Below are 26,265 nucleotides of genomic sequence, written 5' to 3'. Positions count from 1 at the left end.
TTGAAAAATTCAAAAAAGCGTGAATTTTGAAGGGTTGCTATGTTTCAGAGAATTTGAATTAGACAGGGTTGCCCATAAATTCGCAGTGAATGGAATTTATCTCCCATCCCAAGGCCTGCAACCCAGCCCTGAAACACAGGAAGCTGAAGGTGCAAAAGGGGGCTAGAGCTGAAAAATAATGGTCAGGGGTGGGCTGTGCTTTCTGCTAACCCTGGAGCCACAGCAACTGGCAGGCTGTCCTTAGAGGGGGGAAATCCCAACTCTGGAGAAAGGCTGTGGCTTTGGGGCAAGCTGGAGCCTCGCTGCCTGAAATGTAACAATGGACAGAATTGTCAATTTTGGTTCTTCTTGGCTTGCCATTTTACCAAGCTTAGGTTCAAGTTGCCCAATATGTACATCTGTATGCAATTTTCATTTTTAAAATTCTGCACAAAAATGTGGGCATGCTTTGCATGCATTCCTTCCCGCATACATATTTTTGTACACAACTATTGCACAATACTTATAATTATTATTAATTGATTCCTAGGCCACTTAATGCCCAGACGGTTTCTAAGCAGTTTAACAAGACATAAATACTGATTGCACAACATTGTTAAAATACAGAAGAATTGAAAACACAGCATATTTAAAACAATAGAATATACCCATTAAGATATTACTATAAAACTGGTCATTATTAAAATGTGTGATAAAACAGCCCCATTAAAGCAACACATAGGGGCACTGTGGCTATTGGCACTTTTTCTGTTTGTTTGAGGGGTGTGCATTTTGAAGGGCAGTGGTGGTTTGCTTTGTGTTTTGGCTTGGGAAGTGCAAATAAGGCATAATTGCATTAAATGTGAACAAAATGAATTCTCCCCATCCCTCCAGGAATGCAAGGAGCAGGTAGAAAGACCTGAATGTGCCAGCAAGAGCAGGGTCCCCCCCCCCACTCCATCCCTGCCATATTCAGATATCCAACTCTGTCTCCCTCCAAGCCGACTCTGTGTAAAGTCTTGCTGGGCCTAAAATAACAGCATCTTTAGTTCATCATTATTATTGATGAAAAAACCTCTAAGCATGTGCAAAGTGCATTTTGCTCACAGCTGAGTAACAGAAACCAAACGTCTGCCTCCTTCAAGCCCCATCCCCCAAACACACACACAAATGTATATTAGAACCACATTTCACACTCACCCCCCCCCAATGTATTTTTACACTGCAAAAACGGTAAATGCACCCCACCCTCTGAGATGGCTGCCTGTTGTTTCTCTGTACACCCTCTTTCTCAGCTTGCCTCTTTCTGGTCATGAAATATGACTTTTGCAGAGACAGTAAGGAATTTGTCCCTGGGTGCTTTTGAATTGGGGGGGGGGGCTGCCTATGACTAATTGTTGAGCTATCATAGGGTTGCCATATTTGAAAAAGTGAAAATTCCGGACACAAAAGTTGCTGAGCTGCTTAAGGGGGCTGAATATCGGCTATGTCCAGAAAATTCCAGATATATGACAACCCTAATATTATCACATAATGATACGTTATGTGGTACTGCCCTTCTGAGGACTGTGCCACTTCAGAAAGCAAGTGAGAGACAGCATGACTGCATACTCTCCACGGAAGGGGTGAGGGGTGCTCAGAAAACTAACATGGCAAAAACAACATGAGGCTAGCTTCTTTCTCCCTGATTTCCTTTAGGGAATGTTTGACTGGGGGAGGAGGAGAATGACACACATGAAATGCTCCACATCCACCTCCATCTTCAAGAGGTACAATCCCAGGAGGTACAATCCCACATGATATTTTCTTCTAGCTGTGGATCAACCCAATTCCTTGCTAGAGTTTCCTTCTTTGTGGTTAAAGGAAGTACGACTTTGCTACCTGCCCAGATGGGTATCACAGCAATCACCTCCTTCCTTGCCACTGCTCCAGCATCAAAACTGAAGCATGAAGGAGGTCAGTGTGATCTGAAAAGCATGCAAGCCTAGGCTTCTAAACACCAGTTAGCCAAACTGCAGAGACCATAACATAGTTTCTCACGACTCGACTCCACCAAATGGTTTGGGGAGTGTCATCTCTTCTGTACAGAGGAACAACCCATTTACACTCACCCTCTAGAATTCTCTTCTCTCCCCCCCCCTACCCCACCCCACCCCCTTGCCGCATTTTCGTTTTAATCTACTAAGCCGTTAAGTGCGAACAAGCTGGCCACGGGTAAGTGCTGTTTATAGAGTCATAAAGAGCCAGACCTCAGCCTCATAAACCCTGCAGGATGTGGAGTCGGGAAGCTGAGAGATTTCCCAATCCAGGGAGGGAATGGAAACCCAGCAGAATTCCCAACAGCAGAACGGCTGTTGAAAGAAGCAATTCCAGTGCCAGGGCACCAGCATAAAATCATTTTTCAGGAGGAAGCACCAGAGTTGCTTTAAATGTCTGGGTATCCAGCTCCTCTGATTTTTCTGCCCTGAGAGTCCGTGTGCAAAGTCCATCAGCTAAAGAACAAAAGAATAGCCTGCTGGATCAGGCCAAACCATCTAGTCCAGCATCCAGTTCTCACAGTGGCCAACCAGACAACTATGGTAAGCCCACAAATAGGACCCAAGCACAAGAGTGCTCTCCTCCAATGGTTTCCAGCAAACAAGTTTTCAGAAGCATTCCTGTCTTCAGCCATGGATGCAGAAGATAGCAATCATGGCTAGTATCTGTTGATAGCCTACTTCTCCATGAATTTGTCTAAAAGTTGGTAGCCTTCACTGCCTCCTGTGGGAGAGAGTTCCATAGTTCAACTATGTTCTGAATAAAAAAGAACTTTCTTTAATTTGTCCTGAAACTTTTCTTTCTCCAAGCCATGTACTTCTCCCATGTCACCTCTCACTTGCCTTGCTCCTCCGAAGAGGGCATGGGGCTCAAGTTCAGCAATTCCATCATCTAGGGCCACAACTCATGCTGCCCCCTGTGCAGACACAAAATGAGAGCCAGGCTAGAGTTGCCTCTTCACCCCAAGAAAGATAAAAGGTGAAATCTGCAGGGTCTGCAACTGCAAATTGTGGGAACTGCAAAATTATGGGAAATTCTGGAAGGGAGGGGAAGGGGGAAAAGAAAAAAGAATTAATTCCAATGACGAAGAGATGAATTGGATACATTTCACCAAGACACAATACAGGCTTCTCACCTTTTAACTGTAATGGAAGATGCATGCATGCAAAAATTATCACTTGAAATTATGGAACTTGTGTGGTGTGATTGAGGCAGAGCATTGTGCATGGGGTGGTGGTAGGGACAGCAGAGTCTAGAGAGGCAGAGAGGGCAACCCCTATGCCCAAAAGAAGCAGGGAGAGTTGCAAGGAGAGCCAGGCCTATGGAATCCTGAACCCATATCTCAAACCAGAATGATTCATTTGCCAAAGAGATTATTGGCCCGACTAGAAAGCCTGGCTCAGCTTAACACACCCAGACACCAACACCTTTTAGCTCAGCCAGTAGAGCGTGTGACTCTTAAACTGAGGATCGTGAGTTTGAGTCCAAGATAGGGCAAAAAGATTCCTGCATTGCAGGGGATGGACTAGATGGCCCTCATAGTCCCTTGTAGCTCCACAATTCTATGGTGTCTACATTTGCATCTATGCATACACATGCACATCTTTGGGCCACACTGTGCTTGGGATATCACACAGGTTAGGCCAGCCTCTGCTTCAGTTGGCCTTACAAGCCACTCCAGTAGGTCTGCTACAAATCGAATCCAGTATTGTGTCCAGACCTGAAGGGCTCCAGCTCAGTATTTATTGTTTTATTTGTTTTATTGCCTTTATACCCCACCTTTCATCCGAAGAGCTCAAAGAGCACGGTTCTCTTCAACCCATTTTATACTCACAACAACCCCATGAGAGCCAGACTAGACTTGAGAGACTGTGAATGGCCCAAGGTTACGCAGTGAACTTCATGGCTGAGCAGGGATTCGAACTCCCAAGTCTTATTTTTATTGTTTTTTATTTTTTCCAAATCCTTTATTATTTTATTCACATAACATACATTCTTTATAGCAAACAACTCCAAAATAAGCAGACAACCCCAAAATAAAATCATATGTAACAAAACCATAAGTCTCATGTTTTCATTTACACTGATCTCCTCTCCGATAGTTGATATTTACTTGATATTTCTTGCTTTCTGCTTTCCTTATAGAATCTTTATAAAAATTTAAATCTCTTAAATCCTATACCAATCTTTAACAATTTCAATTAATCCCTTCACCTCCCTCCCCCACAACCCAGTACTTCCCTCCACCCGTGTGCGAACTCCCAAGTCTTAGTCCTACATTGAAACCACTGCACCACACTGCTTTCTTTCCTCACCACTCAACCCACCCAATCAAAATAGCCCCCAAAGCAGGATTGAACCAGAGGCTCTGGCAGTCCACTGTCTCTGCGGAGCCCTCGGCTCCCCAACAGTCACACTCAGCCTGCACCTGCTATGTTGCTACTAGGCAGTGGTGAGCAGAAATAGTCCGGGGAGTGTGAAAGAGGGTGTATCCTGCACACAGGAGCCCCACAGAAACAGAAGCACCTCTCCTTCTAAATTTAGAGTCTGAAAGGTAGTTCCTGACACTGAGACAAATGAGCTGCTGTCAAGGAGGCAGCCACGTTGAAAAATGTGCATGCAAGCATGAGAAATAAGCAGTGTGGGAGCAGAGCAGACCTCCCTTGCCTAGCTTAGATGGCCTTCAGGGGGATGGAGGCGAAGTCAGAGCAGGGCTGGGGTACCTGAGGCCCTTCCAGATGTTATTGGATTCCGACTCCCAGGACAGCCAGTGGACAGGGATGCTAGGAGTTGGAGCCCAGGAACATCCAGAGAGCCAGACTCCCCATCCTTGAATTAGGGAGAAAGAGAGTCAGGGAGCATAGGTCTATTAATGACTATCAGTCATGATGTGAAGTCAATAGAACTTCCATGATCCGAGGCAGTCTGCCTCTAAATACTGACTGCTAGGGAGAAAACAACAAGAAAGGACTCTTTTCTTCATGGTCTTCTTGGGGCATCTCGAGTAAGTTGTCAGTAGCCAAAAGGGCTTTGTGGCCAGATCCAACAGGGCTTTTATTTTGTTCTAGTGCTATGAAGATGGTCCCATCAACAGGACTTGAGCAGAAGGTTATTAGTTCTCGGGTTCAACTTGGTTTTGAATGACTGATGCCAGCTTTTAAAACATTGAATAATAAGGGAAATGAAGTAATTGTGAAACACAGAGTGTCTCCAAGCATGTCCATGGAGCCTGTTCCCTTATGGATTAGGGGAACCATAGCCAGACCTTTTGGGCTGCTGGGGAGATGAAGTGGTGTGTGTGGAAGGCCCAATTCACCATCCCTCAATGTGGTTCCAAAATTATTCCTCCCACCACATTCCTCTCTGGATTGGTCATTGTGGGACCTGGCAACACATCAAAGAAAGGTGGATTTGTCCAGGATCTGATTCCCTAAACTAAGCTCCTTAGGAAGAGACTGTGGCGCTTGTGTTCTTGGAGGAAAAACCATCACACTGCTGGCAATGGAACAGATGTGAAATAGCAGCACAGGCTGCCATTGTGTAACCGTTCACATAGCAATCGTACATCTTACATTCCGAGCCTGCTGCAAACTTGCCCTGCCTTGCTCCACATCTTCAAGCACTGACTTTGAATTTTAGATATGTGTCAACAGGGAATTATAAATGTTAAGGGTTGTGATAGAGATTTCCCCCTGCTATGCCACCTGTTCCTGCTAAGCATGTAGAGAGAGAGATTTTTCTTCTTTGGTCACATCCTGGTCCACCCCTCAACCTGATTTCTCTCTATAGACACAAATTAATGGCTGCATCTTGGTTCAAGGACAGGGGCAAGGGGATCACTTCTCCTTTATTGGTCAGGCAGTCTAATTAATCCTTGGAGGGTCTTTTAACGAACACCTTGACTTCAGCTCAGGGGTCAATGGAGCTGTGGCAGGCTTGTTACCCTGAGCTGTGTGCTTCCCCACAATTAATAAGACACAACAGCACAGACACAACAACTTGCTGTCGCAGGAGGCAGTGATGGCCACCAACTTGGGTGGCTTTAAAAAAGGAGAGGACAAATTCATCAATGGCTGCTAGCCACGTTGGCTATGCTCTGTCTCTACAGTCAGAGGCAGTAAATACTTCTGAATACCAGCTGCAGGAAACCACAGAAGGGGAGTGGCTCGTGTCCTCAAATCCTGCTTAGGGGTTTCCCACAGGCATCTGGTTGGCCACTGTGAGAACAGGATGCTGGACTTGGTGGGCCACTGGCCTGATTCAGCAAGTTCTCCTAATCAAATAAGAATCAATACATCTAGAACTGGGGTGAAAGGCCTCTGTCCTGAATGCAGCCTTATAGCCGCCAGGGGTCTCCACAGGCCATTGGGGAAAGGCCATAGCTTTGTGGCAAAGCACATGCTTAGCATGCAGAAGTTATCAGATTCTTGGTGCCTCAAAGTACTGATGGGAAAGACTCCTGCTTGAAACCCTGGAGAGCTTGATGGACCAATAGCCTGACTTGGTGGAGAACAGCTTCTTGTGGTCCTATGCCCACTCGTCCAGGCTGTCACCCTCACTGGCCCTGCTCCAAGTCCTCTTTGAGCACTTTTGCCTGGTGAGGATTTGTCCTTGACCCTGTCATGATGCCTGCTTGGAAGAAGAGAAGATGCTGAATGTGGGATGTGATCCATGAGAGGCAGTCAAATACAACATCCCTTGTAATGCTAGAAAAGACATGAGAGGGAAAGTTTGGTCCAGCCAGTCAAAACTTCCTGTTCCTCCTGGCTGGAGCCTCCTTCCTTTTGTATGTGATAGAAGGTGGGCATGACCTGACCTGTCCAGGTAACAAAAGGACGAGTCATGCAGCACCTCCTCTTTCTTTTTGACTTTCTTCTTCGTTTGAGCAGTTTTTAGCTAGAACTGCTCTGTTAGCTCTCAGCTAGCAGAAGCACTGGGATTATTCCCCCATATGGGGTAGATCCACATGTACATATTTGTAATTAAGTCTGCTTTCAGGGATCCAACTGTGAACTGATGTAAGTAAACTTCTTTTATTGATTTTGAATAAGATTGTGGAGTCTTTATTCTTTTAAGAGGGATTCAAGGGAACTTACCAGGAACATACAATTCAATCTGAGACAGACTGAATTGTATAGTAGTGAGAGGCTCACACGAGCCTGCAACCAGCTATCTGCTGTGCATGTAAAAAGGGGGATGTAACTCTGCTAAGTAAAGTAACTTACTAGCACAAGTTAGGAAGGATATTAATAAACAATATATCCTCTCCTGCCACCCTGAACATTCCCACACTGAATTGGACAGTGTGATGGGGTAGAGGGGCTTACCTGACTTTTTACCAGGAAAGGCACTACGAGGCCGATGCAGTGCAAATGCACTGGTGCACCAACCAGGCGCTTCTGCTGGTGTGTTGGAACTGTGCACCCCTCCTCAATGACTCACCCTCCTGCTAATCAGCAGCAACTCAACGTATGGGAGGTCAGGTAAGTGTCTCCGCCCCACCATGCCATCGACTACTAGATGTACGTATATCGAAAATACTGGTTGTTGCATGACTGGGATGTAGCCTACTCTAGAAAGGAAAGAGCCTCATCTGTTGCTGTGCCTACTTTTGTCTCTGGCACTGCCCATTGCTGGCACGCACCCCTCAGGAAAAGTGCATGCTGCCCTCAGCATGAAAAAAGGTTTCTCACCCCAGATCTTGAGCCAGAGACCAAAATTTGTGGTGGATATGGAATGTCTGTGGGTTGCAGAGGATTCTGGGAAGTGCTTGAGGTGGCACCCTCTGCTCACAGGGGATATTGGCCAGTGCAGTGCCACTGTTCTGAGTGAGCAGGGAGTGTGCTGTGAATATTGCCAGAGATACTGTGCGCTGCTATGGGAGATTGGCAGCAGCACATAAACCGTCTTCCAGGGAAGTTCGTCCGCCATTACTGATCCTCTCCTTGAGGAACCCTTGATAAATTTCTGAGGAACCGTCAGGCTCCCTGGAGCGTCATCTGAAAAATCACCACCTTCCGCCAAGAACTTTCAGTTGTCATTTTTTTACAAAGCACTTTATATCCTAGCAAATGGAGTAAACTATTTCCCAAAGGCATTCGGAAGGAAGGTTTACGGACATTCTTACTTCTGCCTTTTGAGCATGCTGTTACATGGAATGCAGCCCTGTTGTGACACAATGCTTCTTGTAATTGTATTTAAATTCATTCTAATTTCCATATGAATGCTCAGGTGTACTCCGAATGCAAAGCTGTTGTCAGGGAAATAAAACATACAGCAGCACTCCACATTTTCCCCTGCTCTCCCAATATATGCACAGCTGGTTCCCAACTTTACACCAAGCATCATGAATGGAAAAGAACCCAGAATATGGTTGTGCAGATGAAGAGGCGGAGCTTTGGTGATGCTCACAGTGTCAATCATAAATGACCAAGAGAGGGGGATCACCAGGGACTGGAAACTAGTTTAATTTTGCCAGAAAAACCCTGGCATTTGACTGTGTCAGACTCATTGGCATTTCTCGAGTATGGTGGCCCTGTCAAATATGAAATCTCTGAAGCCTTAAATTGTTACTACTAAAACTGATCACATGCCCGTCATTGAATACCATGGACTCTTGAAAGCCACTGTCAGCCCTTCAGTACTGTCAAATGTTAAAGGTAAAGGTAAAGGGGACCCCTGACCATTAGGTCCAGTTGTGGCCGGCTCTGGGGTTGTGGCGCTCATCTCACTTTATTGGCCAAGGGAGCCGGCATACAGCTTCCAGGTCATGTGGCCAGCATGACTAAGCCACTTCTGGCAAACCAGAACAGCGCATGGAAACGCCATTTACCTTCCCGCCGGAGCGGTACCTATTTATCTACTTGCACTTTGACGTGCTTTTGAACTGCTAGGTTGGCAGGAGCAGGGACCAAGCAACGGGAGCTCACCCCATCGCGGGGATTCGAACTGCCGAGCTTCTGATAAGCAAGTCCTAGGCTCTGTGGTTTAACCCAGACTGCAATAAAATAAAAAGAGATCTAATATTTGGCGAATATTTGGACTAATACAGAAATAGTCAGAAAACACCTGATGAATACTAGATTAGACATCAAAATTGGGAGGAATTTTTTGGGAAGCAAATTCATTTCATCTCAAGTACCAGCCTACTTCAGCTAAAGGTTATTTTTAAACGCATTCAATGGATGAATCAGATGTTTTTAAGAGAGTTTTGACAGCCCCTGAATTAACCAGGGCCCCATTTCTCATCCCAACTCATTAGTTTCAGGTGGGCAGGAGGGTATAGTAAGTCAGCTGATGCCTTAGACCAGGGTCAAGGAGCATGTGATCTTCAAGTGTTGTTGGACTCTGATACCCATCAGCCCCCACCAGCATGACCAACAGTCAGGGATTATGGGAGTTGTAGTCCAGTAACATGGGGAATGAAAACCTATGAGCACACCTTCCCCACACCAGCACCTACACAAGTAAGGATGCTTCCAAGGCTTTTTTGTTTTTTAAAGCAAGGCTAAAGGATCTTTTTTGGAGGGGATACTTGATTTCTGGAAAATAATCCAACGTGCAGAGCCTTTTAGCCTTCAAACAGCTTTTTGATAACTCATTAATAAAGTAATGAGGCTGGGGCTGCCTTCTTAAGTCAGGGCTCTGAATACATAATGGGTTTAAGGCCACCTTGGAGCCACACAGTTGCAAAGAGACGTGTGGAGAAGGTAAAGCGGTGCCAAGGAGGGGTCGGAGGTCTGCAGAGAGGTGGAGGGAAAGGGCTGGAGGGAGATCCAAAGAGATAAGAAAATCAATTCCCCTCCATTCATGCCTGCTCAGCCCTTGCACACCAGGGAGATTGGGACTGGCGATCCAATACAGCAGAAGGGGCCATGGGGGCAGTAGAGCAATTATTTGGAGATGCTCCAAGCTCAAGAAGGCAGCCCCCAAAGACATAGAGGAGCAAAGAAGTATCTCCCTGAAACTCTTAATAGTTAGAGAGATCCAACTATTATTTCACTGCAGTTGAGCCCCTCTTGCCTGTGAGACCTGGAAGACCTGCTCCCTGCTTTGCAGGCCTTTTTGCACCTGGCCTCGGAGGGCAGGGCTCTGACTGAATGGAGAAGCTGTGTCTGGTAATAATTTAATAACAATAATTTTATTATTTATACCCAACCCATCTGGCTGAGTTGCCCCAGCCACTCAGAGCAAATTCCAACACATATAAAAACATAATAGACTCTTCTGTTGGGGTATTGGGTTTTGTTGCTGCTGCTGTTATTAATTTTGTGTATCTCTCTTTTTAGATCTTACTATTATTTATGTGGAAATCATTCAATTTGGTCATGCACTTTTTGATGTGTTTTTATTTATTTATGTCTGCTTTTGTTATTTGTAATTATGTCCTGTCCCCCGCATATTATAAAGCCTCCTTGAGCGTGGTTTTAACTATAGTAAAGTGGCATACAGATAAAATGATGTCTATATGTATGTGTCTCGTCTTTCCTCCAAGGTGAAGAGGGTGACATGCACTGGGTTTCTCCCCTTTAATGCCTGCCCTGTTGGGTAGTTCAGGCTGAGAGATGGTGGCTGGCTCAGGATCACTCAACGAGCTTTATGGCCCCCAAGCGGTTTACACTCAGCAATCACCCAGTCTAGCCCAACTTTCTTCAACCTGGGTGTTCTCCAGTTGTTACTGGACTTCAGCTCCCATCAGCTCCAGCCATCATGGCCAATGGTTTAGGAAGATGGGAATTGTAGTTCACAACATATGGCTGGCAAACTTAACTCAAATCACTGGTAAAAACACACTGGAACAGAGAAAGGAACCTACTGCTACACCACACAAACACAGAGAGAGTAAAATATTTACAGGATTAGATAGATGCAAAAAATAGAGATGGGCTGAGCAGCCAAGTCTGCACTACTAGATTTGACTGTATAGGTGCAATTCTATATATATCTACTCAGAAGTAACTCCCATTGAGTTCAATGAGGCTTGTACTCAGAGAAATGGGTACAGGGCTGGCGTCTAAAACATTTGTGTTGGTTGCTAAAGATCTTCATGCTCTATGTGCGTGCAAATTGCTGTGGGTTTTAGACAATTACAGAAATGGGGTCAAACTAGTCAGCAGATTCATTGCAAAAACAAAAAACAAACCCCACCCTCTCCCTTTCCCCATCTTTCTGTAACTCACAGCTGCCTTTCAGAAAAAAAAGAGAAGGAAAAGGCAGAACCAAGGATTGAGAACCTGTGGCCTTCCAGGTTTTGTTGGAACTTCAACTTCCATTCTCATCCCTGACTGCTGGCTAAGTTGGGGCTTTAGACCACAGGGATACATTAAACGTTCCACTTGCTTTGAAGTATAATACAAAATTTCAACATCACCACCACATGCAGCCTGAACTGGTGCAGGCCATGAAAAGCTTTACCACTTGACTCTCCTAAATTTACAGAGCAGAAAGTGGGCAGAGGGAACCATACACACCATTCAGTTTCACTCAGAAACATAGAATTGTAGAGTTGGAAGGGACCCAAAGGGTTAACGAGGGCTTACTCACACTCCCTCTTGTTTCACTGCTTTCTCCCGGGGGAAACTGCCCTTTAGAGCTCAATTGGAGCAAATGGCAATTCAGATTTCTGCTGGATTGATGTTTGCTCCAATTAAGCACTAAAGAGCAGGGTTTTCCCTGGGAAAGGAGCGGGGCAAGGGGGAAACTGCTTGGACCCCTGCTTTCTAGGCATGGGGCAAGTGAAAGTGTGGAAAGCCCCTAATCTAACTGCCTGCAATGCAGAAATCACAACTAAATAACTTGCACTTCTTAGTGCAAAAGCTAAGAACACACACACACATTTATGTTACATTTACATCTAGCACTTTTCCCAAGGGGGTTCAAAGGGCTATTGTGTTTTATCATCACAACGACCCTATAGGGTATGGCTAAGTGGAGGGAAGGATGCTGCCTGGGTATGCAGGGCCAACCAATGCTCTGGCATCTGCAGAGATTTAAACTCAGGTCTTCTATCCAAGTCTGCCTGCTATATCACTCCAGCCCACCCATTGCTTGCTTGGGAGCATTTGTTAAAGTCAGCAAAACCGTATCTGTCCTCCTGAGTAGGGATGGATGGCTCTTTCTGTTCTGGTTTTCTCAGTTTTCCCCGTCTCAATTTCTTCCCCATCTCTAGTCTTGAGAGAATTTCCACTGAACTTCCAGACAATTAGCCCTGATGGAGGGTTGGAGATACATAACCATTAGGATTTCCTGAGCAAAGTTCACGTTCGCACCTATTGTGCTGACGTGAAAGCTGATTTGCTGCTCCCAGAGTAAAGCCGAGAGCAGCTCTGAAAGACAAGAAAAACCAATAGTGTTTGCAATTCAGGGTGGACTGCCAAAGTAGAAAAAAAGTAAGTGTGTGTACATGCACATTTTAAACCCTGGGTGCTGTTTGCCTAGGAGCTTAAAACAACAACCATCACTAACAGAGAGAGTTTGGTGGTTCGGGTTATAGGAAGCAGACTCAGACCACAGGTCCATCTAGCTCAGTATTTCCTATACTGACTGGCAACAGATCTCCAAGATTTAGGGAACCTGGGGATTGAACCTCGGCTTTTGTACATAATTCCATGGCAGACATGCAGGACTTTCTCAGCAAGGCAACACAGGAAGCAAGGGTGAGCAGCATCAGCTCCTGAAATTTGGTGGCAGTGTGAAGCTTCTGGATTGGCCTGGCCGAGATGGGATCTTGGCTGGTGAACAGAGCAGGATCATTTGCTCGTGGATCTTTAGCCACAGGTCGCAGGGATCCTGGGCTAGGGAAGGCGGAGAAATTTGGTTCTGTTTAGGTTTTATGCAAACCTTCCCAATTCGCACCTCCTGAATCTATCTATAAACTGAAATGCAGCCATCCTTTGAAATTTGCACTTCTCTGAATTTTGCAGTGCAGTTCTCCAACCAAAAAAGTGTACAAAAATACACCATTATACTAGGAGAAAGTGGGCATAAAGGCACATATACCATTGCATTGGTGGAAAATTACTTGCAAAAATGTGTGCACACAAACATGTGTATCTTACAATTTATTTATTTTAAAAAATGACAAACTAATGCAGGAATGTGTCCAACGGAACTTACACTTGGAAAAATGAGAAGTTGAGAAGGTCCACAGCAAAGTGCTTTTGCCTGGTTTTACCTCTGACATCTCCAAGGTAGAGGTGGAAAAAGAGCCTTCCTAAGACCCTGGAGAGCTGCTGCCAGCCAGTGTAGACAATACTGAGCTGAATAGACTGGCTGACTCTGTATAAGGCAACTTCCTACATTCCTAAATTGAAATTGACAAATATATCCATACACCTGTCTTGAGTCTAAATCTGGCCTGGACCCAACACACAGCTGGGGACCCCTCTCTCACCCCACTCCCCCACAATTTCTTCCACGAAGACGGATGTCCTGCCATCTTTCTACTCTGTCAAGCTGGCCTGCATGAAGTAGGGGAAGCGGCAGCAAAATGCTCCCCTAGGGCACTCTTCTCCCAACTTCTTGTCTCTTTGCTTTAATTAGTTCCAACAGAGCAAGCCACTGACAGTCATTCCTCCTGATGGCTCAGGATCGTTTCTGCCTGCTCTGATCCTTGCTCTGGCCCAGTGAGAGAAGGAGTTGCACAGTGGAGGGGGGAGAAAGAGGTCAAGGAAGAAGATGCAGTGGCCTACCTGACGTTGGTTAGCTGCAGGGAAGAGCCTGACAACTTCCCTGAGGCGGAGGAAAGCATTCGCTGCTAAGTACAGTATCTTCAGTAGGCTGGGAAGCAGAGATGCCCACCAGCGAGCATGCTATGGATCCAACCAACAAAGCCATGTTTTGTCAGGTAAGCAGAGTTGGAGCAAAGGTGCTCTGGGGCTTGGCAAAAACAACAGCACAGCCAGTGATGGAGAAGTTGCTGCCTTTTAATGGGATTCTACAAATCTGGGATGCCTCAGCCTTGCAAATAGAAGAACTGGAAGAAAAGCCCATTCATTCCAGATTCTGTCCAGGATCTGCCCCAATCCACCACATTTTGTCAAGACCAGGGGGGGGGGTGGCAACTAGAATAAAATAATTGGGGGCTCAGATAAGCCCCATTCCACATAATCAATCAGATGACGCTGTACAATTACACCATTTGAATGGCATCGCCCATCAACTTTGAGGGGGCCCTCAAATATTTTATTGGGGTGTGGAAGGATCTCAGCCTCTAGGAGTTGGCTCCTATGGTCCAGGCTCCACCGTCAACATGCCTTTGGGCTGCTTTGGCCAAGTTGGGGGGGTGGATATCCAAAGCATGATGGCAGATGGATCCCATAGGGCAGCATTAGGGGAGCCTGTGGCTTTCCCCATGTTGATGGATGACCAGCTCACATCAGCCCCTGCAGTCAGCATGGGCAGTGGTCCAGAAATGATGGGAGTTGTAGACCAGCAACATGCAGGCTACCTTTGCTGTAGAGGAACTGTGTGACAAAGGCCAGCCAAGAGGGTCAGCTAACCCCATGGCGAAAGGAAGGTATCCAAGTGAGTCCCAGGACGCAGTCCGAAGGCAGGTGATGCAGCCCCCTTGCTGACTCAAAGCAGGGAGGCTCTGTATCTTTTTCAAACAGCATGCTTAACAAGCTGGTTTTTATATGCCTTTAATTGTTTAAAATGTGATAATTGTATCATTTTATCACTTCTGTGTTTACTGCCCTGGGCTCCTTTGGGAGGCAGGTCAGAATAGAAATTTCATAAATAAACAAACCAAGCCACTTTATTTTGAAGTGAAAGCAGCAATACAGAGTCCTGGTCCTGGGCTGAGCTGCTGATCCAGAGTGGGCCCCTGTGTGGGGTTTTATTGCCTCCCAGCTGCTCTTTGCCTCCACGGGTGCAGTTGCAGAAAACAGTACCCACCCATGCACCCCAAAAAGATATCCCAGGGAGAATTATTTGGAAACCAGCACAGGGCCTAATCTGTATCATGCAGCACAGTACCAAACTGGAATTCTGTGCACCTCCTTGAGAGGGTGCATCCACAGTGGCGTGGGCAAGAGTTCCACTGGTGCAACACATTCATGTCCTCTCCCCCACTGCTCTCATCTTCTCAGGAGGGTCCTCTCTGGAGCTGCTCAAGTTGGCATACATGTTTCTCCTCCCTCCCACTCTTCATTTTGCCCTCACAACAACCCTGTGAGGTAGGTTAGGTTGAGAGATGGTGGCTGGGCCAAGTCACCCAGTGAGTTTCATGGCTGACTAGGGATTTGAACTCTGGCCCAGTGGCGTAGCGTGGGGGGTGCAGGGGGGCCGGCTGCACCGGGCGCAACATCTGGGGTTAGGGCAAATCCACAGGTTAGGGGGCGCAAATCCACGGGTTAGGGGGCGCAAATTACTTGCCTTGCCCCGGGTGCTGACAACCCACGCTACGCCACTGCTCTGGCCTCCAAAATCCTAGCCCAATTCTCTAACCATTATGCCACATTAGCTCAGCCCACTCCTCATAGCTCCTTCTCACATGGTTCTCTGTCTCTGCATGTTCCTTCATCCCAAATAGGCTTTTAAAATCCTTCTTCACTGCAACACACACACACACAACGCTGAACACTACATTCCGAATTGTGCAATTCTTCCTTACACACTCCCCGCAAATTATGCAATGATGTAAATCATGAGATGCGAATTTACGTCACTTGTTTCGAGCACAGAATTCAGGTCTTCTGGTTTCCCCTCTGCAGAATCCCAGGGTCCCTTTGCCAACCAGAGGGAGGAGGATTTGACAGTCCTTCTGTAGCTGCAGAAGACAGTCAAGGCAGAGAGAGAGAGAGAGAAAGAGAGAGAGAGAGAGAGAGAGAGGAAGGTCAGCCTGCCCCAGGCGCAAGCAGCTGCCTCATTCCACACTTTCCTCCCAATGACCTGGAATGCCGGAAGGATGCCCAGATCTCTCTCAGCAGCTCTCACCTGAGCGACAGACCCATTAGCAGTGCAGCTGCAGCAGGAGCCAGATATTAAGAGAGCTGTTGACCCCAGTGCAAAAAGCTCAACTTGTGTCAGATAACAGGACTGTGTGAAGGAGTTGCAAGCCTTTATCCGAGGCTCAGAGAACATCTGGCATGGAACGCCTGGCACTACCTCTAGAATTTATTTATTTTAATGGCAGGATTCCATCAGAGCACACGCATGGGACCATTAGGCAGCAACTGGTTGCACACACACAGCTCCCCCAGACAATCCTGAGAACTGGAAGCAAGAGCAAGTAGGTCAGTGGGCTGATCTAGAGAAAGCCACAGGGGTGAGGGATCCCCTTTACTCCCTTGCCATTATTTGCCTCCTCCTAACCAGCTGAGACTAAAACCTACACCAGGGGTGGCTGACATGTTGCTCTCCAGAGGTTGGGCAGCTGTCCAGGCTAGGTGGTGCTGAAGTATCTGAATTGTCCAGTTACTGTGCACTGTATTTTGAGACAACGTCAGATACTGTATCACCCCAGGGATTCCAATTATTGAATTGTATTATTTTGATGAATTTGTTGCTGTTTGCTTCATTTATACTCTACTGCACTTGATATTATAGTGATTGTAATGTTTGTTGTTTTGTCTGCAACAAAGGCTAAAGCCAGGGTTCATGCACTCTCTTGTTGAGTCCCATTTGTGCCTATTCCCTCAGGGAACCCAGGGGATCAAGAGGCGTTCAACAGGCCACTCCCCCAGGATGGGCGCAAGGCACAATCTGGTCCGATGCCGAAATGTCACCTATGCCTGCAATTGCAGCCATGACATTCCTTGACCCCCTTTGCCTTTGATGTCTGGAGCAACGGAACTCTGGGGACTGCATGAGGCAAAAGGCATCTGACACAGCCTGGATCACAAGGAACAATCCCCTTATACCTGCCCAGGGAGGGATGCAATGCAAGGCTTAGAATACTGATAGACAGCAGCACACTGCACAGGAAAAGGTGCAGGAGGAAGGTGCCTTGAGTGAAGCAACACAGGTATTGCCAGGGAGGGAGGCTTGGTGGCTGGAGGTTCATAAGCATCTTGGCTGCAGCATGGGCTCTGAGGATCCCTTGCCACTACAATTAGGGCTGTGCATGGGCCAGGATTCTGTGCACAGAACATGGCCCTGATGCAAAATTCAGCTCCCTAAAGATCTCAGAACCCTTTTAAAAAGCAGGAAAAATGAGTGGAGGCGATACTGTGATTCCCACATTGCAAAGGTTGGACTAGATGGCCCTTTGGTTCCCTTCCGACTCTACAATTCTGTGATTCTTTGCCAGCTAATCTCTCAGGTGGAAGAGAGAAAGGTCAGCTGAGATTTCTGGTGGCCTGATGGGGACCTGGCCTGTCCCCCAAAACCGGATAATTATTGCTGCATCCCACCCCAATCTCCACCAAATAGCTGCACGAGATCCTAAGGGTTCCAGGTGCTCACCTAGGGTTCTGTTTTCTATGGGAAATCAAGGCACAGTGGAGAGTAGTATCTTTAAGAAATATGGTTTCTTGTACACATATTTACACCTGGGTCTGCACTGGAGAGAGTTCAGAGCATGACATCTCAAGAGGGGCTTGTTCCCCAGAGCAGTACAACACTGGAGTCCAAGCATCCTGCACAACTTCTCAGTGCCTCTGTCCCAACCTGCCAAGATGGTTCTGCCCTGCATGGCCTCTGCCTTGAGTTGTGGCTCCACCCTTCTCCTTCCCAAAGGCCCTTGCCGGAAAAAACTGAAGCCTTGTGTAAAATGACACCTTTTCCCTATAGGCACATCCCCCATCACCATGGCAGCCTCCTGCCCTCACCCAGTGGAGCCTCCTACCCGGTTAATGGTTTTCACTGAGGGGTTAATGACTTGCTTCCATTAATGACTTATCATTCTTATCAGCTTCTGTCTCAGACCAGCACTGGCATCTTCCCTTCAATACTCCACATATTATCTAAATTCTACCATGCACAGTGGTACCTCGGGTTACATACGCTTCAGGTTACATACGCTTCAGGTTACAGACTCCGCTAACCCATAAATAGTACCCCGGGTTAAGAACTTTGCTTCAGGATGAGAACAGAAATCACACGGCAACGGTGCGGCAGCAGTGGGAGGCCCCATTAGCTAAAGTGGTGCTTCAGGTTAAGAACAGTTTCAGGTTAAGAACGGACCTCTGGAACGAATTAAGTACGTAACCAGAGGTACCACCGTATTAATTTCCAACATTCCCTAACTCTGGCAGTTATGGGTGCACCCCCAAACTCTGTTACCCTGGATCTGTGACAGTATTTTACCGACACCAGTTATGCATTCAGTATACTCAGGTCCTGCTTTAAGGTCCTGAGAGGTTCGCAAAGCGGCTTACGAAAGAGAGTCTCACAACAAAGTCATGCTCAAATCTAGGAAGAGAAACATTGTTGGTTATATGGCTGTGTGTCACTCCGGGTACATTAAGCAGAAGAGCAGAATAATAAAGAGTAATCATTATTATATTGAAATGGCAGAAACCGGACATTATGCAAAATAAGAGACATCATGCCAAGCTGAACAGCGGTTTCGGAGTTCTACAGAATCCCAGTTCTCCCGGCACGGAAGCTCAATTACCTTGATGCAAAGCTCTCAATCTCCCTTCCCGTTTGCCCAAGACACACACACACACACGGCAGGCCGCCAAATGGTGCAGTCGCTCCGAGACAGGCACGTAAGCCCTCTCTGCATGAACCCGCCGAGGGCTGAAGGCAAGCACCCCTCCGCCTTGCTCCCCACAGCATCCCCCTCCTATTAATCCCCCATCAGCTCTCAAAGCCAGAGGCAAACAACTACTGAGAGGCAGAGAGAGATCCCAGCCCAGCGGAGCTTTCAGAAAAAAGGTGACTGTTTTGTTGCGATAATGGAGAGCCGGCTGACAAGAAAGAGCAGGAGGGGGGTGCCAGGGACTAATTTCCTGTTGATATTTTTAAAGCCTCCATTAAAGACTCGGCTGCCCTCCGCAGGGGAAGCTTTCTCCATCACACACACCCTCCCTTGCACCCCCAACAGCTGTGAGCTGCACAGCAAAATCGGCGGGTCAGGTGGGGACATCCTATGAAAGGCCGCTCCCAGGCTTCAGAGGCAGTGGCGGAGCGGATAAGTTCTGAAGTGCAGACCCTCTTTGTGACAACAACACGCACCCCCTCCCAGTTGCTTCTAAGAAACAGAAATCAGAGTTTGAACAGGGCAGAGATGACGGCAGGAGTGTACTAAGCCAGCTTCTTGCTGGCTCTCACCTACACATTTTGCTCAACATCCAGACTGAGAAAGACCCCTGGTGGACTCAAAAGCTTGTTCACGCTTTTGTGATCTTTTGGTAGGTCATAATGCCACTAAAGTAAAATAGTGGCAGCTTAACCCTTAACCATGCATGCCTACACCCTGGATAGCTCAGATGGTTAGAGCGTGATGCTGGTAACACCAAGGTTGTAGGTTCAATTCCTGTATGGGACAGCTGTGCCTCTCCTGGTATGCCCCATGGAGGACCTTAAGGTCCATAAATAGCAACACCCCAGAGGTCCCGGGCCCTAAGGAAGTTAGATTAGCCTCAACCAGAGCCAGGGCCTTTTCAACACTGGCTCCGGCCTGATGGAACACTCTGTCTCACGAGACCATGATTTCCTTCTGCAGGGCCTGTAAGACAGAGTTGTTCTGCCTGGCCTTTGGCTTAGAATCAATTTGATTCCCTCCCCCTCTTTCTTTTTTCCTTTCTCCTCCTGTGAAGAGGCTGTATCTTAATGTTTTAATGTTGTATTTTAATCTTGTTTTTAAGTTGTATTTTAATCAACTTGTTTTTATTGTTGGTTGTTAGCCGCCCTGGGCCCTGGGCGCCCTGGGTGGGGAGGGTGGGTATAAATAAAATTTATTATTATTATTATTATTATTATTATTATTATTATTATTATTATTTGGCAGGCACCCCATGAAAGGACATTACTATTCTTATTAAATTTTATCCCACCTTTCTGCTGGGCAGCTCATAGCTGGCCCTTGTCCCAGCTGTGAAATAAAGGCATGGTGCTTTCGCCAGGTCTGCATTGCAGCCATTTCACAGTTAAGAGTCATGCAGTCCCTTCAGAGTCACCATTTCATGGGAAAAAGTCAGTCCTGGGCAAAAACTGAGACTGCCTCCCCAGTGGATGCTCCACCCTTCAACGAGTGATGCCTTGCAAGTGTGAAAAGTCATCAAAATGATAAATGCTACTATGAACAATTAGGGATGTCAAATAATTCCAATGCAAGTGAAAACAAGAGTGAAATTTGGGGGTGGCCACTTATTTGTCCCATGTCCAGAATGGAAATTAATCCAGCAAGTATGATCAGTATATGCTGCTGTTGCTGCTTTGTGTTGGCAAATGAGGCATAATTAAAATAATAGAATTGGAGAGTTGGAAGGGACCCAAGGGTCATCTAGTCCAACCCCCTGCAATGCAGGAATCTCAGCTAAAGCATCCATGGCAGACGGCCATCCAACCTCTGCTTTAAAACCTCCAAAGAAGTCCATCACCTTCTGATTGATGGTGTTTCCCCTCCATTTGTACTGCTTTTCCTTTGCTATGAAATGAATGGCCTTTGACTTGAAATGCTGTGGAATAACATACGGATAATGTAACTATGCAAATTCTGCCCTAGAAGACAGCAAGATGAAGCCAAATTGCAGCAGAACAGAAACAGCACTGCTCATGACGCAGATGGATGGAATAGAAATCAATGCCTTCCTATATTACCACAGCTGAAAATTTCCTATCTCCTCACATTGCCTTGAGGCATTGCAGTGGAGGTGCACTCCATTCACACATTCAGCCATGAGTCGTCAAGGGATGATAAATCCGGTGGTTGATATACCTTTGTGGCCCAAGCCTCTCTTCCAGAGAATGCCCATGCTTTGTCTTAAAAAAAATGGAAATCCATTCACACATTCAGCTGCCAGCCACTAAGGGCTGGTGATTGCATGCCATTGGCAACTTCAGCATCAAAGGCTGGTTTATGTGAATGGTCCAGCACAGATTATAATGCCACAGACAGCACTTATAGGCTGCCTCTCAGGCACCCCACTTGCCAATAGGATGAGTCCACACACTGGCTGTGCAGTCACCAAGTAAGCCAATGAAGCAGAAGGAACGTGAGAAGGTGCTTCATACAGAGTCAGACCACTCACCATCTCATTCAAGGCTGGGGAATCTCCTGCACACACACCCCAAGCCATTTCCAGTGGCCTGCCGGCCCCCTACCACATTTCCTTTCAGTGCTAGAATAATAAAATCATTGAAAAGCACCATCTGTGCAGTAGCCAGTGGCTGCTGAGGTGTGGGGGGTGGAATCCCCTCCCCTCGCCTTCCCCGAGACCATCGGAGTGGAAGTCATTGGTGGCAGCGGCGAACTCCAAGTAGCAGCTGAGCTACTGCGCTCCAGTCTTCCCTGAGTGCTTGGTTATTGTCATTGGTGCTCAGGAAACATCCGAGCAGATGGGGGTGCTGAGGTGGAAGTAGGCGGCCAAGCGCTCTGCTTTCTCCTAAGCGTGCTCAGCAATCACTATGGCGCTTGAGAATCACTGGAGCGCTCAACTGCGTGCCTTCCCCTGCGGAGGAGAGGAAGAGAGGCCTCTTCTCCTGGCTATCTCCTACCCCACAGCTGAAGAGAGAGCTGTGTGAGCAGGAGAGAGCGAGAGAGAAGGAGGTGACCACACCCCCACTGACAAACAGTTAGCCAAGAGTGAACTCTCCATGAGAAACGGTCCACCACCCTGATCCAGCTCAACAAAGTCAACACTGAACCCAGGGGTCATCTGCATGCAAAGCATGTCCCCTACAGCCCTTTCCCAAAGCAGACATTAAGATGGTATTTTGTTTTACTGCAGAGGAATTTCCCTTTTGTTGCTCAGCATCGTCTGCAACTCTGCATTGAATGCAAGTGGCTCTGCAGGACCTCAGAAGAGGGTCTTTCTTGGCCCTCCCAGGTGATGGAACCTGAGACCTTCTGCATGCAGTTTGACCCTTCTCCAAATGCCTGCTTCAAAAGAGTCCTAACAGGTAAAAACATCCATACCTGAATGGCTTTCACCATGAGATTTCTGTCCAGATCATGGTCAGAATTGGCAAGAGGAGATGCATCACACTTTCCCAACCCTGGTGCTTTCCATATGTTTTTGACTACAGTTGTCTTGGTGGCTGGGGCAGATGGAAGTTGTAGTCCAAAGCATCTGGAAAGTACCAAGTTGGTGAGGACAGACATGCAAGAAGCTTCTAGCTGGCTCTGAAGCAGGAGGCAGGAGCAAACTCATAACAAAAGGAACAAAACAAAAGCTGAAGGTGCAAAAGCAATTGGGAAAGTTAACTGCTTTCAATACGGCAGTGGTCCTGTGAATTCTTTAAATTCAAAAAGTCAAAGAAAGCAGTCATTAATTGTTTCATCAAAGTCTGCAGCACAGCACCCCCTTGTGTCACACTGATGCATGTGATGCTGCCTCACCTTACCAATTAAGCATGTGTGTGTGTGTGTGTGTGTGTGTGTGTGTGCAGCAGCACCTGCCCTCACGAACTCTAGCAGTAAAATACTTCTTCTTGGTACAGGTGGACCCACAGAAGTAGCTGACTCCCCATTGCGTTTTCAGGGTGGTCACTGCAAAACAGAGGTACTTTGCCCCTGCTTGAAAGGGTAGATACAACCCAAATGTTAGGGCTGCCCAGACACCTTCAGGTGAATTGTGTTTGACTTGTAAAAACTGTTTTACTCTTCCACTGAAATTCCTCAAATTTGACATCCAAGAAGGAAAGGCAAGTTTCTCCTAAACTGGCAAAATTCAGTGGACAAGTGAGAGAAAGTCCATTTGGTTCCCCTTTTAATGAAAGTTGGCCTAAAATGCAACTACCCTCTAAAATTCACACTTCTCCAGATCTTGCAAAGAGAGAATATTGCAAAAAGTGTGCATTTTAGGCAATATTGCATACAAAAATTAGAAGAAATGTGGTCTAAAGTGTTGACAACTTGTTTGAAGATTATGTGAGGAACTGTACCAAAGACTGGAAAAACAAGAAACTGAAAGAAAATGAAATTGACAGATCCATCCGTTCTTAATCTAGGCACGTGCAAAAACACTGGAGAAACTGAGCTAGTCTCATCAAAACCTGTCTATGAACCTGGCTCTATGAAAAATTACAGAATTAGATGAGCTTTACTTCCTTCAAAACCCATAAGTGATTGAGAGAGCAGCAGGGCTGGGGGAGAGGGGATTCCTTTGTTAGCACTTCATCATAAGCAGGGCAGGGACTTTTAAACTATGCTCAGTCATAACTAGCTAATAATTATCTTGAACAGATAAAATTATCTTGCTACAGATCTGCAGAGCTCTGGTGGTGCCTGATGGTTCCCACCTTCCCAGTGCCCACTAGGACTCCTCCTCCCCAGAGTCTCTTCCACACAATCAAATTAGTAAGAGTGTGGAGAATGAAGGTCATGGTTATCCACTGAGGTGGCTTTCAGCCCCCACCTATGCCACGTATGAAAAAGCAACCACAAGAAAAAGCACCTTCAGGAGCCAAAACTAGAAGATGAAGGCCGGAAGTCATGGCCACCCATGGGTGGCATTCAGCAACCGCCTTTCAAGTTTGCACCTCAAAGAAGCTTCCTGGCCAACCAGCATAAACAGAATCTGCCCTTTGATCAGTGAGTCAAACATCAATCCTTCCCTTTGAGGGGCTTCAATATTTTAAGGCAAATGTTCAAAGGGGCCTGATTCCCTTTTTTAATCCCAGCAAAATGATATTCCTGCATCCTTGAAGGCAAAAGGATATTCCTGCAACCTTCCGCCTCGCTCAAGTAAGCTCAAAAGCAAATAGAAGGGGAAGAAATAGAGGCAGTGAGAAATTTTACTTTCTTGGGCTCCATGATCACTGCAGATGGTGACAGCAGCCACGGAATTAAAAGACGCCTGCTTCTTGGGAGAAAAGCAAGGACAAACCTAGACAGCATCTTAAAAAGTAGAGACATTGCCTTGCCAACAAAGGTCTGTATAGTAAAAGCTATGGTTTTCCCAGTAGTGATGTATGGAAGTGAAAGCTGGACCATAAAGAAAGCTGATCGTCGAAGCATTGATGCTTTTAAATTATGGTGCTGGAGGAGACTCTTGAGAGTCCCATGGACTGCAAGAAGATCAAACCTATCCATTCTGAAGGAAATCAGCCCTGAGTGCTCACTGGAAGGACAGATCGTGAAGCTGAGGCTCCAATACTTTGGCCACCTCATGAGAAGAGAAGACTCCCTGGAAAGATGGGAAAGATGGAGGACACAAGGAGAAGGGGACGACAGAGGACGAGATGGCTGGATAGTGTTCTTGAAGCTACCAGCATGAGTTTGACCAAACTGTGGGAGGCAGTGGAAGACAGAACTGCCTGGCGTGCTCTGGTCCATGGGGCCACGAAGAGTCAGACACGACTAAACAACTAAACAACAAAGTAATTAGGTGAGGTGGGGAGGAGGCCATAAAGAGTTCACCTGTCCCCGTTTCCAAAACAGCCAGAAAAGCCTGTGCTATCACTGGGGGAGAAATTCGGTTTGGATCACATTTTAATGCAAAACCGTCCAAAACATAACAGAAACACAGCAATCCTTTGAAATCTGCACTTCTCATAATTTTTTCCCATTTTCAGGGCTATGCTGCCTCTTCTCTGCCCCTCCTGCCCCCTCCCCTTCCTCCCAGGGTGACGATGGCCGCCTCTGAGAGACGTCCTGCCTGATGGAGGACACGGCCAAAGTACAAGCTCATAAACAGGCAGTACAAGCCATGCTTTTTACTGGTTCTATTTTTACGAGGAGACGCCGTGAACTGTAACGAGATAATATTCTGTTCTTGGTCACCCTGTTAAGAAATTATCATGGTCGTCCACTTGAGAAACTCGCCCCAGGCGCCCACTGGGATGATCAGCACGAAAGCACAAGTTGGGGGAGGGGGGCAGAGGGGGAGTGGAGGAGGAAGGGTTGCCTGAAATGTTTCCAAATGATTAAAAAGCCACTTTGCAAAAGGAGCTTCTGCTGTGCAAAAGGCGGGGCAAGAGTAATTCCCATAAGCAGCTGCAGAAGAATTTGCTGCATCCCAAAGTTAGACCTGGAAAAGGCTGTGCCTTTCTGAGCACCTGAGTCAAATGCTCACTGCTCCAGGGTCCTGCCAGGGTCTTGCCGCCTTGGAGAGCGTAAGGAATCATGGAATCAAAGACACAGAAACATAGGGTTGGAAGGATCACAAGGGTTATCTATTCCAACCCCCTGCAATGCAAGAATCTCGGCTAAAGAATCCCTGACAAATGGCCATCCAACTTCTGTTTTTTAAAAAGGTATTCAATCCCACTGACAGAAAGTTCTTCCTAATGTTTAACTGGAGACAAACAGCTGGGGCAAATGCTGAGAAGGTCCCATATTGAGACTGCAAGACCCATCACCCTCAGCAGGGAAGCAGCATCAGGCTTTGGCTCTCAGTGCCTGTTATTTGTTTCCTTCACCTCTCCAACATTAAGGTAACTGGGTCACCTCAAATCTGCTCAGTCACAAGCATTCAACCATTTTTTCCAGCACAACTGTCTAGTGCTCAGGGGTGCAGAGGAGAGTTTGAACACCTGCAACAGTGCCTTGGGGAAAACCCAGAAGCCAGTGGGTGGCTAATAATAATAATAATAATAATAATAATAATAATAACCACCACCACCACAAAATGAGTAAGAGGCTGAGGTTCCCTGAGATATAGGTATTTCCTACCCTACTATACCCTGATGCTACTGGGCCCTCCTTGTATTCAGACATTCAATATTTTGCCTTCGGAGAAGGAAAAACTTTTACCACTCAGTTCTTCTGAATACGTAAACTACATTTAGGGCAGGAACACAGGTGCAAAATGAAATTTTTGAAGATTCATGTTTACAGAGAACACCAGTATTGGTTGTACAGATGGATTTCATGTACTTTTAGTGTTTTAAGTTTGGTGTTCAGCTTTTGTTTTTGTTTTTGGGTGCACCACCCCAATATTTTTGCATGGAAAGAGAAGGAAGGAAAAGAAAAGAAAAGACACCAGGGGAAAGATGCTATCCTACCTTATCCCTTGCTAAACTGTTCTTTTTCTACTAGTAGTGATTTAAAAGAAAACTGCTGGGGTGCATTTAAAAATATGATTCCCTGCCTGCAGTCTGAAGTGGTACAGTCCATTCTATCCGCCACAGGCCTCTACCACCTCATCCCTTTGCATGCATGAACCCGGCCTAAGCCGCCAAGCAAAGTGT

At 46.6% G+C, this 26,265-nt stretch overlaps 1 protein-coding gene across 11 annotated transcripts in view; it reads right to left on the bottom strand.

The window, feature by feature from the left end:
• The window catches only part of ADGRB2 (adhesion G protein-coupled receptor B2), a 160,831-nt gene that overhangs the window by 116,470 nt on the left and 18,096 nt on the right, over positions 1-26,265 (bottom strand). The gene's annotated exons all lie outside the window — the stretch shown is intronic.

Source organism: Podarcis muralis, chromosome 7, assembly GCF_964188315.1.
Source record: "Podarcis muralis chromosome 7, rPodMur119.hap1.1, whole genome shotgun sequence".
Taxonomy (NCBI): domain Eukaryota; kingdom Metazoa; phylum Chordata; class Lepidosauria; order Squamata; family Lacertidae; genus Podarcis; species Podarcis muralis.
This window is presented reverse-complemented; position numbering and strand designations above follow the sequence as displayed.